This window comes from Octopus sinensis, linkage group LG9 (genome assembly GCF_006345805.1).
Source record: "Octopus sinensis linkage group LG9, ASM634580v1, whole genome shotgun sequence".
Lineage (NCBI taxonomy): Eukaryota > Metazoa > Mollusca > Cephalopoda > Octopoda > Octopodidae > Octopus > Octopus sinensis.
In genome coordinates this window covers 109084177-109099176 of record NC_043005.1, presented here as the reverse complement: position 1 = coordinate 109099176, position 15000 = coordinate 109084177, and the positions used below count along the sequence as shown (strand labels likewise).

General features: G+C 37.1%; 1 long non-coding RNA gene across 1 annotated transcript in view; it reads left to right on the top strand.

The window, feature by feature from the left end:
* The first annotated feature begins 3322 nt into the window (after positions 1–3322).
* The window catches only part of LOC118764731, a 22841-nt gene continuing 11163 nt past the window's right edge, over positions 3323–15000 (top strand). The window contains exon 1 of the long non-coding RNA XR_005000534.1: positions 3323–3469. This is a non-coding gene — a long non-coding RNA (uncharacterized LOC118764731). The remainder of the gene's footprint in view (positions 3470–15000) is intronic.

The following is a 15000-nucleotide window of genomic DNA, read 5'->3' as shown; positions in this document are numbered from 1 at the left end:
ATAATGATGATGGATGGATGGATACACAGACACAAATGCATGCATGCATTAATATTTATGTGTGTATGTGTATAAGTGTACACACACACACACATATATTTAGACAAATTTCGCTCAAACACTCTACACATATATTTATATATTTATATGTGAGGATGCATGGACTGGTGGTTAGGGTGTTGCACTCATGTTCATTAGATCGTGGTTTCAATTCCTAGACTGGGTGGTGTGTTGTGTTCTTGAGCAAAGCATTTCATCTCACATTGCTCACCAATCACTTCGACACCTGACACATGGTACACCATGCAAGTTTGATTTGATGCAGGGAGTGAGCTGATGTATAGTATGAACCCTTGATCACTATAGACAAATTACTTGTGGTCACATAAGCTGACCACTTATTCATTGTCCTCGATGGGAGAGTCCATCACATATTTATATATACATAAGTATAAGTTTGAAAGCTGAGCAAATGGAGAAGAGTTACATTGAGGAGTTACATTCTCTTATGAAAGTGAAGAACCCTGTAGCTCCTCTACAAGAAACCTGCTGTTCCCCCACTTCTCTCATACTTTAGCCACTCATCTCCAAGCAGGAACTGCTATTCTTTCTTGGAGTTTGGAGTGTTGCTAGCTGCATGGTAAGTTCATTAGTGTTCGTGGGAGAGAAAAAAACAACACTCTGTACATGCTATAAAGCAGTTGGCAATATGTAAGATGTAAGATGTTAGGTTACTTGTGATGTCTCTCAAGAGTGCTGTAGTAACCTTGAATACAATACAATCGGTTGCATGGTCAGATCATCAGCGACAAAACTGACCCACTAAGATTGCTTCATCATAGAAACCCAGCAGAACTGAAAAAAAGGACAGGTGAACCTAGTGTAGGTTCAACAACTAACTAAGGTATAACAGAGGCCTTCAGAAATTCTAGGTTGGTGTCCAGTATGCTGGAGGACCACTGGGAGTGAGGTAACTCTTAGCTTCTGTTAAAGCAGGACTCTAGAAACTACTTCATATCCAGGCTACATCTACTCCATTAAATGGTGGTGACTTAGTCAGCAAATCCTCCATGATGGTCGATAATTGATGGCAAGTTTAGCTGCTTAGGATCACACTATCTCAAAGTGTACATTCATGTGACTTGAGACCACATGTGAACTTGTGTTCCTACTAAAACTCCAAACACGAACTCTACACCTCAACAGCAAATGACGACTACGGCTGTTGCATTTGTACTACCTGACATGGCTGCTCTCCCAGTTGGACATTTGTTAAATTTTCAAGCTGGACATTGAATGTGGTCAGCATTCATGAAGGACGTTGGGAACATGTTGCTCAGATCCAGCTCAATCCACCTCAGGTAAATGACACTGCAAGTACAAGTGGGTGCCTCCAGATGCTGGAACCATGCCAATGCAGACACTTGAACACCAATTTAGTCCTTTGACCATTTGGATCATGTCAAGCTCCCTGACTGATGCCAACATGGGACATGGATGTTAAATCATGATGAGGATGAGGGAGCAAATGATTTCACAAGCAAAATGAATGGTTCTTAGCACCTGCACAGACACACACACATACGCACATGCACACACGTATCTTCATATGTAGACATACAAATTTATTCATTATTGTTTACATATATGCTTACATACATGTGTGTGTGTGTGTGTGTGAGTGTGTGTGTGTGTGTGTGCATGTTTCTATGATTCTGTGTACGTATCTTGTGTATACATATTGAAGTAAAACAATGTATGTTGTCCTGAAATAAATTAGTATACAATCGGGTATATATGCACAAATACATATGTAGTTTTATGTTCATACATATATACATAGATACATATACACACACACAAAGATATATATATATATATATATATATATAATATATATATATATATTATATATATATAAATATATATATATATGTATTATCATGATTATGATGATGATGATGATATGTATATAAATGGTTTTGTTTATATCCCTGCAGGACAAGAAGACTTTTTAATCTCAAAATCCATTAAGCATGAGTTATTTATCTATCTGTCTATCTATCTATCTATCTATCTATCTATCTATCTATCTATCTATCTATCTATCTATCTATCTATCTATCTATCTATCTATCTGCTGTCTGTCTGTCTATTTATATATCTCTATCACTCCATCCATCCATCCATCCATACATACATGCATATATCACAATACACACACACTTATATAAAGATATGTATATATGTACTTATATAAATATATATATTTATATATGATATATGTGTATAAACATACGTATACACACATACACAGATACACATACATATATACTTACATATGCATACACACTCATATATACATATGAATGTATTTTCATCCTTATGTGTGCCTATTACGGAAAAATATGTTTCTTAAAAAATGGTTTTGCTGGTTGTTATCTTTTTTTCAGCATTTACCATTTTCAAACTATTTCTGTTCTCTGATATATTTAAAGAACAAATAATGTTTGAAATGAAATTTGTGCATGTTCGTGTGCATACTTGAATGCATGTAGATGTATGCAATCATTTATATGGCTATATGTGTGTGTATATGATTTTGTGTTTGTTCACATATGTGAGATTAAGCATCGTTGCCTTTTGTTAGGGTGTGTATTTGTAAGCGTTTCTAATGTGTGAGTGTGTGTGCATTTCTGTAAAAGTGTGTGTTTATTTCCACACGTGTGTGCATACGTATTTTCATGTGTGTGTGTGTGTATACTTTAAGTGTGTGTACATGTGTGTCTTTTCTATTGATTTTCACAGCAACTAAAGATGTAAGAATGTAATGACATAAGCATAAAATAAACTGCAAAAGAAGTTTGCTTCTGTTGGTTTTGCTGTTTATGTCTTTGTCTAATTCCATCCCAGGTCAAACCTGATCAAAACAAATACATAATTAAAGGTATTCCATCCTATCTTTATATTACAAAAGTGAGTAAAAAAGTAATGCCATTTTTTTTAGGACAAGTATAATTACCAACACAGGAGCATGTATCATACGTCAAAATGAAGCTGGTCCTCTGTGAATCCCATCCCTACTTCTCAACATAGTCACCGTTTCTCTCAATAGCAATGTTCCACCTTCAAATGAGAGCATCTACCCCTGCCCCGTAAAATTCTGTTGACTGTTCTTTGAGCCACTTCTTCACTGCAGTTTTCATGGGGCCAAAGAGATGATAGTTTGAAGGCGCTAAATTTGATGAGTGTGGAGGTAGAGAAGAAGTGGCTCAAAGAACAGTCAACAGAATTTTATGGGGCTCTCATTTGAAGGTGGAACATTGCTATTGAGAGAAACGGTGACTATGTTGAGAAGTAGGGATGTGGTCCACAGAGGACCAGCTTCATTTTGATGTATGATACATGTTCCTGTGTTGGTAATTATACCTGTCCTAAACAAAATGGTATTACTTTTTGACTTACCCTCGTAGTATCTAGAACTTTAGTATTTACGGTGTCCTTACTATTATTTTCATTTCAGCTGATTGGGATTTGAGTGTGATTTGGTTGCTATTTATAACAGGCTGAGTGACTATACAGAGGCCTCACTCTTGCTAGTGTTGTTGCTTATGTTATTGTGCAGAAATGGTGATAGAACAAATCAAAACATTTTGAAAATCATGTCTCAAACTTTGATCAAAATTTTAATTGTTTTTGATGACCTAAAGACTTTGTTCCTATTTAACCCTTTAGCATTTAAACTGGCCAAATTTGGCCCAAATATTCTACCTATTTCATGTTCAAAGTGACCAGCTCTAGCCTCTCCCACCTACCCTTCAATGTCTTTCTAAAAATAAACACATTATTGAAATCTCAAAGCTACAAGATACTCTTTTACTCTTTTGCTCTTTTACTTGCCTCAGTCATGTGAGTGTGGCCATGCTGGAGCACCGCCTTTAGTCATGCAAATCGACCCCAGGACTTATTCTTTGTAAGCCTAGTACTTATAATATTGATCTCTTTTGCCGAACTGCTAAGTTATGGGGACGTAAACACACCAGCATCGGTTGTCAAGCGATGTTGGTGGGACAAACACAGACACACAAACATATACACACACATGCATATTTATATATATACATATATACGACGAGCTTCTTTCAGTTTCCGTCTACCAAATCCACTCACAAGGTTTTGGTTAGCCTGAGGCTATAGTAGAAGACACTTTCCCAAGGTGCCATGCAGTGGGACTGAACCCAGAACCATGTGGTTCGTAAGCAAGCTACTTACTACTCAGCCACTCTTACGATAATACATGATTAAATCAAAACAATGTGAATATATAAGCATTACATTTGACAGAGAAATCTGAATGCTAAAAGCTTAAAGACTTGTCATATCTACAGATGACCCCTATTTATTGCTGTTCCCTAATTATAATTTTTTTTTAATGTTTGGAAATTTGGTTAAGTAAATTAAGTAGCAACAATGTGTAGTTTAAACCAGTGTATAATAAATTTCCTCTTTTCCCTTTCTCTTCTGCACTCATGTTGTTATCATTATTGTCAGCTCTGTTGGGGCAGGTTTTCAGTCTTTCAGTGACAGAGGATTAAAGTCAATATTTTGATCAAGACTTTCACTTTGTGTATCTTACCTTTACTGAAAGACGTTTCATCCTAAAATTTAGCCTATTTCAGCAGTGGTGCCCCAGCATGGCCGCGGCCTTTGGGCTAAAACATTTTTAAGGATTTAAGGATTTATATGAAATATATCATTCAATATTGGAAATTTTTTTGTGGAAGAATTAGTCATCAATCTCTGTATATAGAGCCACTATGAGGAATATCATTCAAATGATCATGTGGTGCTTAGTGTGAAGGAATTTTGGTAGCTCTACCAAAATTCCCCGTCAAAAGTAGTATTTTGTTTTTTACATTTTTAGATACCATGTAAAAGACAAAATACTACTTTATTCAAGAGTAACCCACCTGGGACCACCCATAGTTCTATAATATAAAAACCTGCTATCTTAAAGAGCTTCTATTGAAATTATAATTATTCATGGCGATTTATATAAAAAGCTTTGTTCATTTTCATAAAACCATAAACAAATCATTAGCATTTTTACTAAATCTTTCCAAATTGCTCAGTAATTTAAAATTAATTGAAGCAGATTTTAATAGCGTATTTCAGCATAAATATGTTTGTTTGGTACAACACAATAAATTGAGGAATATTTGTGCTTCAGTAATAAAGAGGTTTAGTAAATAAATGGAATGGTAAGGAATCTGTTAATGAATAATTTGCTGGTCTATTGAACGAATTGAATAAATATATTGAAGATTCCTTTATGCCCTCTATTTCCTGCATTCGATAAGTTTCTGTGCTAGATCATATGTCTTTTGTAGTGGTTCTAGAAATGAGGGGATTTTTATAAATCATATTATGCCCTCACAGCAAGTGAGTTACTTTCTCACAGGATGTGAAATATAATCAGTCAGAAAATACACCTTCCCAGAAAGACAAGTGTACAAATCCAGTTTTGATTCTTTTTTGCAGTTATATTTCCTTGTATCAAAAAGCTATCTGAAACAAACCGTGAAAGGAGGGATAACTATTGTAATTCAAATGAGTTTATATACTTACCTACACTCAAGCTACATTTAAGCAAAAAAGAACAGACTTGAATGTAAAAGATTCGTTTTGCCATAAGAGAAATGTAATATGTGTAATAATAGGTGTAGGAGTGGCTCTGTGGTAAGTAGCTTTCTTACAAACCACATGCTTCTGGGTTCAGTCCTACTGTGTGGCATCTTGGGCAAGTGTCTTCTACTATAGCCTCAGGCTGACCAAAGCCTTGTGAGTGGATTTGGTAGATGGAAACTGAAAGAAGCCCGCCATATATATATATATATATATACTCTTGGCAGGCAAGAGTTCGGCCTTACCATCAGCCTGAAAAAGACAGAGATCATGGGCCAGGACGTTGGAGGGGTCCCCAGCATCAGTGTCGGCGACCACAGCTTGCAGGTGGTGAACGAGTTCACTTACCTGGGATCGACGGTCTCCAGCAGCCTGTCCCTCGAGCCGGAGCTGAACAGACGGATTGGGAGGGCTGCTGCTGCCATGGCTAAGCTCTCCAGGAGAGTGTGGGAAAACAACATGCTCACAATAACCACCAAGATCGCAGTGTACCGAGCCTGTGTGCTGAGCACCCTACTCTACGGCAGTGAGAGCTGGACAACATACACCCGGCAGGAATGCCACCTCAGCGGCTTCCACATGCGGTGTCTTCGACGGATCCTTGGCATCTCCTGGAAGGACCGAGTGCCAAACGGAGTCATCCTGGAACAGACCAATATGCCAAGCATGTATGCCCTCCTTGTGCGGAGACGACTGCGCTGGCTCGGACACGTCTGCCGCAGGCAGGACGGTCGCATGCCCAAAGACATCCTGTACAGCGAACTCACCACGGGATCCCGACCCAAGGGACGTCCACAGCTACGATACAGGGACGTGTGCAAGCGCGACCTGAGGACTGCCAACATCTGTGTGGACACGTGGGAGGAAACAGCTGCTGACCGCTCTGCCTGGCGTCGGACGGTGAGGAAAGGCGTTTCCATGGCTGAGGAGAGGAGAGCACAGCTGTGGTTGGACAGGTGGGACAGGAGGAGGACAACTGCAGCAACACCCCACACGTACCCATCGATGTTCGTGTGCAGCAACTGTACCAAGGACTGCCACTCTAGAATTGGACTGTTCAGTCACAGCAGACGCTGCTCATCATCAAAGTAGGCCCCACCCTTGGCGCAACCCATTGTCTATCAAGACAGACGGGGATAAAGTAAAAGTAAAGTAAATATATATATACATGCGTGTATATATGTTTGTATGCCTGTGTTTGTCCCCCCCCCCCGCAACATTGCTTGACTACCGATGCTGGTGTGTTTATGTCCCCGTAACTTAGTGGTTTGGCAAAAGAGACTGATAAAATAAGAACTAGGCTTACAAAGAATAAGTCCTGGGGTCAATTTGCTCGACTAAAGGCGGTGCTCCAGCATGGCCACAATCAAATGACTGAAACAAGTAAAAGAGTAATGCAAAGATAGAAAATTGTACATTGGCATGAGTGAGGGCACTTTTAGAAATCCCTTTTTCTGGTTGTACTCTCATGAACTACTTGTTCCTCTTCTGACTCCTTACACTCTTTACCTTCAATCGTCATTCAGATTCACCGAGTAGAAATCCAGATAACATCAATAACTTTGGCATTGTTGAGGTGTTTTGACAATCAACAGAGTGACCTTCTTATGAATGTACAGTTATAAAAAATTCCTATGGTTTAAACCCTTTTTCAGCATGAATATAGCAGCAAACATAGCCAGACCTTCTTCATACTAATAAAAATTCTTTCCCATAAGCACAGATACAACATACTATACTTCTGCTGGTTCACATCTCATATCTATATCCACACCCAGATACTCAGTCCCACCTTCCACTTTTCTGCCAACCCACACTCTTATTTCACATTAGATACTCTGCCCCTCACTACCTCCAATGATGAGAAATATCAGCTTCATACAAGTGGAGCAACCACCCACTTTATAGAAGAGACAATTCTTATCTTATTACACTATCTGAGACCCCCTTCGGTCATGAATGACCATAGGATTGCACCTAGAAAGTTGCCCTCCCAGGCACAAGTCCGGGCAAGGTTGTTTTATGGAAGACCAGCAGTCGCCCATGCATACTGGCCTCCCCTCTCCACGCCACCAGTGTTATTCAAGGGAAAGGTATAGGTCGATACAGCATGGCACCTGTGAAGTTGCAACTCATTTCTACAGCTGAATGAACTGGAGCAATGTGAAATAAAGTGTCTTGTTCAAGAACACAACATGCAGCCTGGTCCAGGATTGGAACTCACAGCCTCATGATCATAAGTTCGATGCTCTAACCACTGAGCCAGGCACCTTCACACATTACACTATCACATAGTGACTAATATGTTGATAGTGAGGGCGCGTGGCTTAGTGGTTAGGGCATTCGGCTCATGATCGTAAGGTTGTGAGTTCGATTCCCGGCGACGCGTTGTGTCCTTGAGCAAGGCACTTTATTTCACGTTGCTCCAGTCCACTCAGCTGGCAAAAATGAGTTGTACTTGTATTTCAAAGGGTCAGCCTTGTCACTCTCTGTGTCACGCTGATTATCCCCGAGAACTACGTTAAGGGTACACGTGTCTGTGGAATGCTCAGCCATTTGCACGTTAATTTCACGAGCAAGCTGTTCCGTTGATCGTATCAGCTGGGACCCTCGTTGTCGTAACCGGCGGAGTCTTTAAATATGTTGATATAAAATGTGTCGTAAACTGCCATAAAGTTTAAGCTATGTAGCAGCATAGAGGCCTGGTTTTCTGTCAGCTATGACAATGAGTACTTCAGTTGATCTGATCAAAAGAACAGCCTGTTTTTGAAATTTATGTGCAAGTGGCCGAACACAGACACATGCACCCTTAATGTAGTTTTCAGAGAGATTCAGCTTGGCATGGATTGTGCCAAGATTGTCCCTTTCAGTTGCAGGTACAACTCATTTTTGCCAGCTGAGTGGACTGGAGTGGAAACGAAGTGTTTAGCTTGAGGACTCAACACACCATCAGGAATCGAACTCGTAGCCTTATGATCATGAGCTGTACACTCTGGTCATTAACCCTTTTGTTACTGTATTTATTTTGAGATGCTCTGTGCTTCTTTCAATTACTTTAAATATAACAAGGAATTTAGTAAAATAACTTAGTTATCATTCAGCTGGTGTTAGGAACATAAATTGGGACTAAGGTTTGGTAGAAGATTTTTGTTCAAAACTTTTGAAAACAAAACATTTGTACTCAGAACCAGAGCTGGTTTCAGCCGGGTTGGTAATGAAAGGGTGCCACATGTCTTCTCATTGCAACTCAAAAGTGTTAAAACACAACACAGAACTTTGTTTATTTGCTGAACCTGGAGAAAAGGACTGTGCCAATAACCATTTTAGGCACTCCAAGACCTGTGAATTGGATGCCATTAATGATACATTTAAAATGTTGTAGGTCACCATTCCTGGAACGAAATGAGCTGATTTCAGAGTACTGGTGTGCATAAACCTCAGACAGCAGCAAAGTTGGATAAAAAATATAAATATCCACTCAGATCCGTCATTATCTCATGAGATATTCACTCATGGTCGTCCAGTGATATACTTTACATACAGCCAAGGGGCAGCAACCCTCTATGACATTCTGAGTGAAATCATGAACTCTGTGCATTTTAAAATTTCTCTAACACCTCCAAACCAGAGCGAGTACCAAAAGCAACATGCATTTAAAACCTTGAATGATTCTATACAACCCTTTAAAAGTTTTCCTGCCAAACCATTTACTTATTTACATTGTCCCACGATATTTCGGTCGATTATATTGGAACATATCGATAAGCAGCTATGAAAGAACATATTTAAGCTTAAGGAGTGGCTGTATGGTGAGTAGCTTGCTAACCAACCACATGGTTCCGGGTTCAGTCCCACTGCGTGGCATCTTGGGCAAGTGTCTTCTGCTATAGCCCCGGGCTGACCAATGCCTTGTGAGTGGATTTGGTAGACGGAAACTGAAAGAAACCTGTCGTATATATATATATATGTATATGTCTGTGTTTGTGGGTCTGTGTTTGTCCCCCCAACATCGCTTGACAACCGATGCTGGTGTGTATACGTCCCCGTCACTTAGCGGTTTGGCAAAAGAGACCGACAGAATAAGTACTGGGCTTACAAAGAATAAGTCCCGGGGTCGATTTGCTCGACTAAAATGCGGTGCTCCAGCATGGCCGCAGTCAAATGACTGAAACAAGTAAAAGAGTAAAAGAGTAATACCATTTACTTATTTACATTGTCCTACGATATTTCGGTCGATTATATTGGTACATATCAATAAGCAGCTATGAAAGAACATATTTAAGCTTACAAATTAACTAACAACTTGGTTTATTGATACACCATGAATTTATTTCGTTTTTATTAGTTGAACCCATATGAAAATGACCTCCCTTAATAAGAACTAATACTGTGCTACATATAACATCAACTAATTAATTAATTAATTAACTAATACGAGTTTAGTTCTAAACAATCAGAGGGCTATATTCTGTCTTTAACCAAAATGACAGAGAACACTCTGATTCAAGTATTGTTTAAATGCTAACATTTTCTAGAAATGATAAAGATTTGAAGAAGTTTATTAAACTTATACTACTCAAAGATTGATTGGATTTTTGTGAAGACCTGTTGAGGCAGGTGAAATCGAAATCAAAATCAAACTCGGTGACTGGCATCCATTGCTAGAGTACCATACGATTGAGATCATTGCCAGAGCAACAAGCTGGCCTCTGTGTCAATGGCACGTTAAAAACACCATTCGGGCATGATCGTTACCAGCGTCACCTTACTAGCACTTGTGTTGGTGGCATGTGAAAAAAAACATTCGAGCGAGGTCATTGCCAGTTCTGCTGGACTAGCTCCTGTGCAGGTGGCACGTAAAAAGCACCATTTGATCATGGCCGTTGCCAGTACCACCTGACTGGCCTTGTGCCGTTAGCATGTAAAAGCACTCACTACATTCTTGGAGTGGTTGGCATTAGGAAGGGCATCCAACTGTAGAAACTCTGCCAGATCAGACTGGAGCCTGTTGCAGCCATCTGGTTTGCCAGACCTCAGTCAAATCGTCCAACCCATGCTAGCATGGAAAGCGGACGTTAAACGACGATGAGGATGATGTTAATTGATACACTGATTAGATACTATTATGCACACACACATACGCACACACACACACATACACACACACACACATATAAATACATACATAATGATATGATCAATGTGTTAAGACATGTATGTATTCATATACAAATGCATAAATGTCATGTGTATGAGAAACCTCATATAGGGGTGTGTGTGTGTCTCTGTGTGTGTGTGTGAATATGTGTGTGTGTGTGTGTGTGTGTGTGAGTGAGATAAACAGCAGTTAGATACATTTGGACTATGGTATCATCCTGATGGTCTTTCTGTCACCCTTCTGTCATCCTTCTATTTATGTCTTTTTCTATTTGACAAATTCTGCCATTCTGACACTCTCCAACTCCCCTGCACCTTTCATTAACATTTTCCCTATGTCCCACTTCTTTCTCTCCATCATCTCAGCCCCTGTTATTTTTAACAAGGAAAGAAACAAAACAGTAAAGAAATACTTGCAAAGAAAATTAAAAGGATAAATATGTGTATATACATACAGACATATATATGTATATATATATATATATATATATATATATATATATATATATATATATATATACATACAGACATATATATATATATATATATACATACATACATACATACAATCACACATATATTTATATATTATGTGTGTATATTCATACATATATAGATTGTAAAATATTTATGTATACACACAGACACATATATACACATAAATAGAAAGGAGACTCCAAAAATAGCCAAAAGCCGCCATGAAACACTCGCCTAGCTAATTTGTTTCATGTACATAGCCTTCATTTTATTAATACCTGCTGACATTAATGGTTGATCATCAACGCCCCCTGATGGCTCCAACAAACAACACCACCACCAACTCCGCATTTTCTTGCTATGACTGTGCATGCAGACTATATAATTTTTTTATTTTTCTCTCTCTAATCAAATATATTTTATCTCAATTTATTTTACAATTTTTTTATCTGAGTATATTGTATATTTTTTCTATATTCTGTGTTTTTTCTATAATTTTATAAATTTTTTATTGCTGTCATTTTAGACTTTATTTAATTTGATTTTATACCAATATCATTATTATATTTATATTATATTTCTATTTACTGTTTAATTTTTATATATGACTTTATATGTTTTCCTTTACATTCTTTTATATTTTTAGCTTGTTACCATTTATTTTCTTCTTTATTACATATTCATTTTGCCCCTTATTTTTATTATTTTTTTATATTATTAAATTCAGGATTTCACCTTATTACTGTATTTATCTTTTTATATGTTATATATTTTGTATTTCTATCTTGGTTTTTCCTATCTATTTTTCCTTATGGTAATTTTTTTATTGATTTGAGATAATTTTTCACTTATTTTTCTCTACTTTCACTTTCTATTTAATTCTATGATATTTTATTCTATTTTATCTTTTTAATACTTTTTGATTTTGTTTTACATTATAACTTAGATTTGTTTATATATTTAATATTCTTATTTTTAGTGGAAACCCTAATTTGTTTAAAGGAGAATCAACTTTCATACAAAAATGCCAATACACTTTTTATTTAATTTATTGAAGTTGTTTTTGATTGCTGGTGTTGTTGTTTTTGTTGCTCTTTTTTATTGTTGTATATTGAAGCAAAAGGAAGTCCCTAAGAGAGCAAAGCGAAGGAAATAATTTTTGACTGGATTATTTTACAAAAATAAGTTGTTTTTCTTTTGTTACCATTTATTAATGGAAGGCTTTCAGATTACTTGTGAGTCTGCCCCATTACCTGGGCCAGAAGAATAGCTGTCTATAAGCATCTTAAATGTTTACATGTTTTTAGCAAATAGCCATTTACAACATTTGCTTGTAGTAAGATGACTGTCCCAAAGCAAACAGGAAGAGGTGCTTACTAGTAGTAGAAGCTTCATAAAAACATGACCCTTATTTCTTTAAAATGAAAAACAGAATTTTAAAAAGTCAATGAAAATCCCAAACATACAAGCAATGCTCTTAGGCAAAACATTTATACTTACAGTTGTAAATTGGGTGACTAAAAGTAAAATTAATTAAAACGGTACAAACGGTAATGAAAATCCTACCACAACATATTTCATTACAAGCATTGTGGGTCCAAAGAAGCAACTTAGCTTAAGGCTGGTCAGGAAAGAGGAAGAATGGATAAGGCTTGTTACAAAAGATAATGTTCCCTTTATCAATGAATTTATCCAGTAAAGTGAAAAAGAGAACATACTTACTCTTTACTTTCTTTCTCTTTTACTTGTTTCAGTCATTTGACTGTGGCCATGCTGGAGCACTGCCTTTAGTCGAGCAAATCGACCCCAGGACTTTTTCTTTGTAAGCCTAGTACTTATTCTATCGGTCTCTTTTGCCGAACCGCTAAGTTACGGGGACGTAAACACACCAGCATCGGTTGTCAACCGATGTTGAGGGGACAAACACAGACACACAAACACACACACACACATATATATATACATACATATATACGATGGGCTTCTTTCAGTTTCCGTCTACCGAATCCACTCACAAGGCTTTGGTCGGCCCAAGGCTATAGTAGAAGACACTTGCCCAAGGTGCCATGCAGTGGAACTGAACCCAGAACCATGTGGTTGGCAAGCAAGCTACTTACCACACAGCCACTGCTACTCCTACTTGTTTTTAAAGGACAATGAAGCAGTGTTTATATATGTCCTAGAAGGGAAATTTAGTAAAATATTGAGCTGAGGTGTAACAGAATGTATATTCTGTCAATTGAGGGAGGGCAAATGGAAGCCTGTAACTGGTTTTTGAACTGAGAAAAAGGCGAGAAAACAGGTTGAAATTTACACCACATGCTTACCCACTGACTCATTTTATAGTTCATCAGTTTGTGGCTGAGTAGCCCATCCCAAACAAAAAATCCCTGAATAAGGATTGTTTAAGGATGTTGAACGAACCACCCATGTTTACAGAGGTGAATCATCCAAACACCCAAGAATTCTTTTTCAACACATGGCTATGATGCTCCTCGACTACTTCTATTCGTGATCAGAGATGCACATATTGTCAGCCACTAAGGGTCATGCTCAACTGGTTACGGTCAAACAACTGACAAGTAAAATCTGTGGTTTTGAGCAGAATATTTGCTGTAGCCCATCTTTTATACCAAGACAAAACAATGTACATGATAACACTTCCAATCAGTTAAGATCAGAAGCCATGAGAGCCACTACCTGGCACTGCATCAAGGCATTTATTATTATTATTATCATTATTATTATTATTATTATTATTATTTATTATTATTATTATTATTATTATTATTATTATTAGTAGTAGTAGTAGTAGTAGTAGTAGTAGTAGTAGTAGTAGTTGTAGTAGGATCGCTATTACTATATTCATCCTACATTATATCAGCACAGCTCAGTGCAGTCCCCCCAAACTGGTATCATTAGGCTCTAGCTGGCATAATAAAAGAGGAACTTTTATATGTGTACTCAAAATGCTGCCCATAAAAGAACTTAAAGGATATATATACATATATATATATATATATATATATATATATATATATACATATATATATATTATATTTATGCACATGCATATTTGAATGTTCTTAATATTTTTATGGGTGCTGATAAAAGTTAGCACAAAAATTATTACATTCACTATAGCTTTTGCTATTCCTAATCATTTTACATCCATTTTCTATACCTAGAGCCTTGTTTTACTTTCCAGCAGTTTATTTCAAATGCTATTTGTAAAATCTGATCAAAGAACCTGATGATTATCTTTTCAAAGGAAATACAGAAAAATTGTGATTTTTTCAGAATACATTTCCAATCAGTTTATCATTGCTGCAGTCCCAGATGAAATTCAAATTTGAAATAGATTATTTTTAGGTATTCTCTTCAAGTTACAAAAACCACGATCTAATAAAACTAAAATAAGCTGAAATAGATGTATTAAAAGCATTATCTATAGGTTTATGAGATTTAGAAATTTTTTCCTTATGAGTGTTTATAGGTGAGTTTTGTAATAGATCAGTTAATTAGTGAAGCAAATCAAAACTAAAAGGTATAGTTTAGGAGGGAGATTAAAACTCTACTCTTATCTTCAGGTCTTTGTAGGGCTCATTCTTTTCATTCAAAGTTGAGATTTAGAGTTTCACTGTAGAAATATAAAGTTTATAAATAAACAGATTAGCTAGA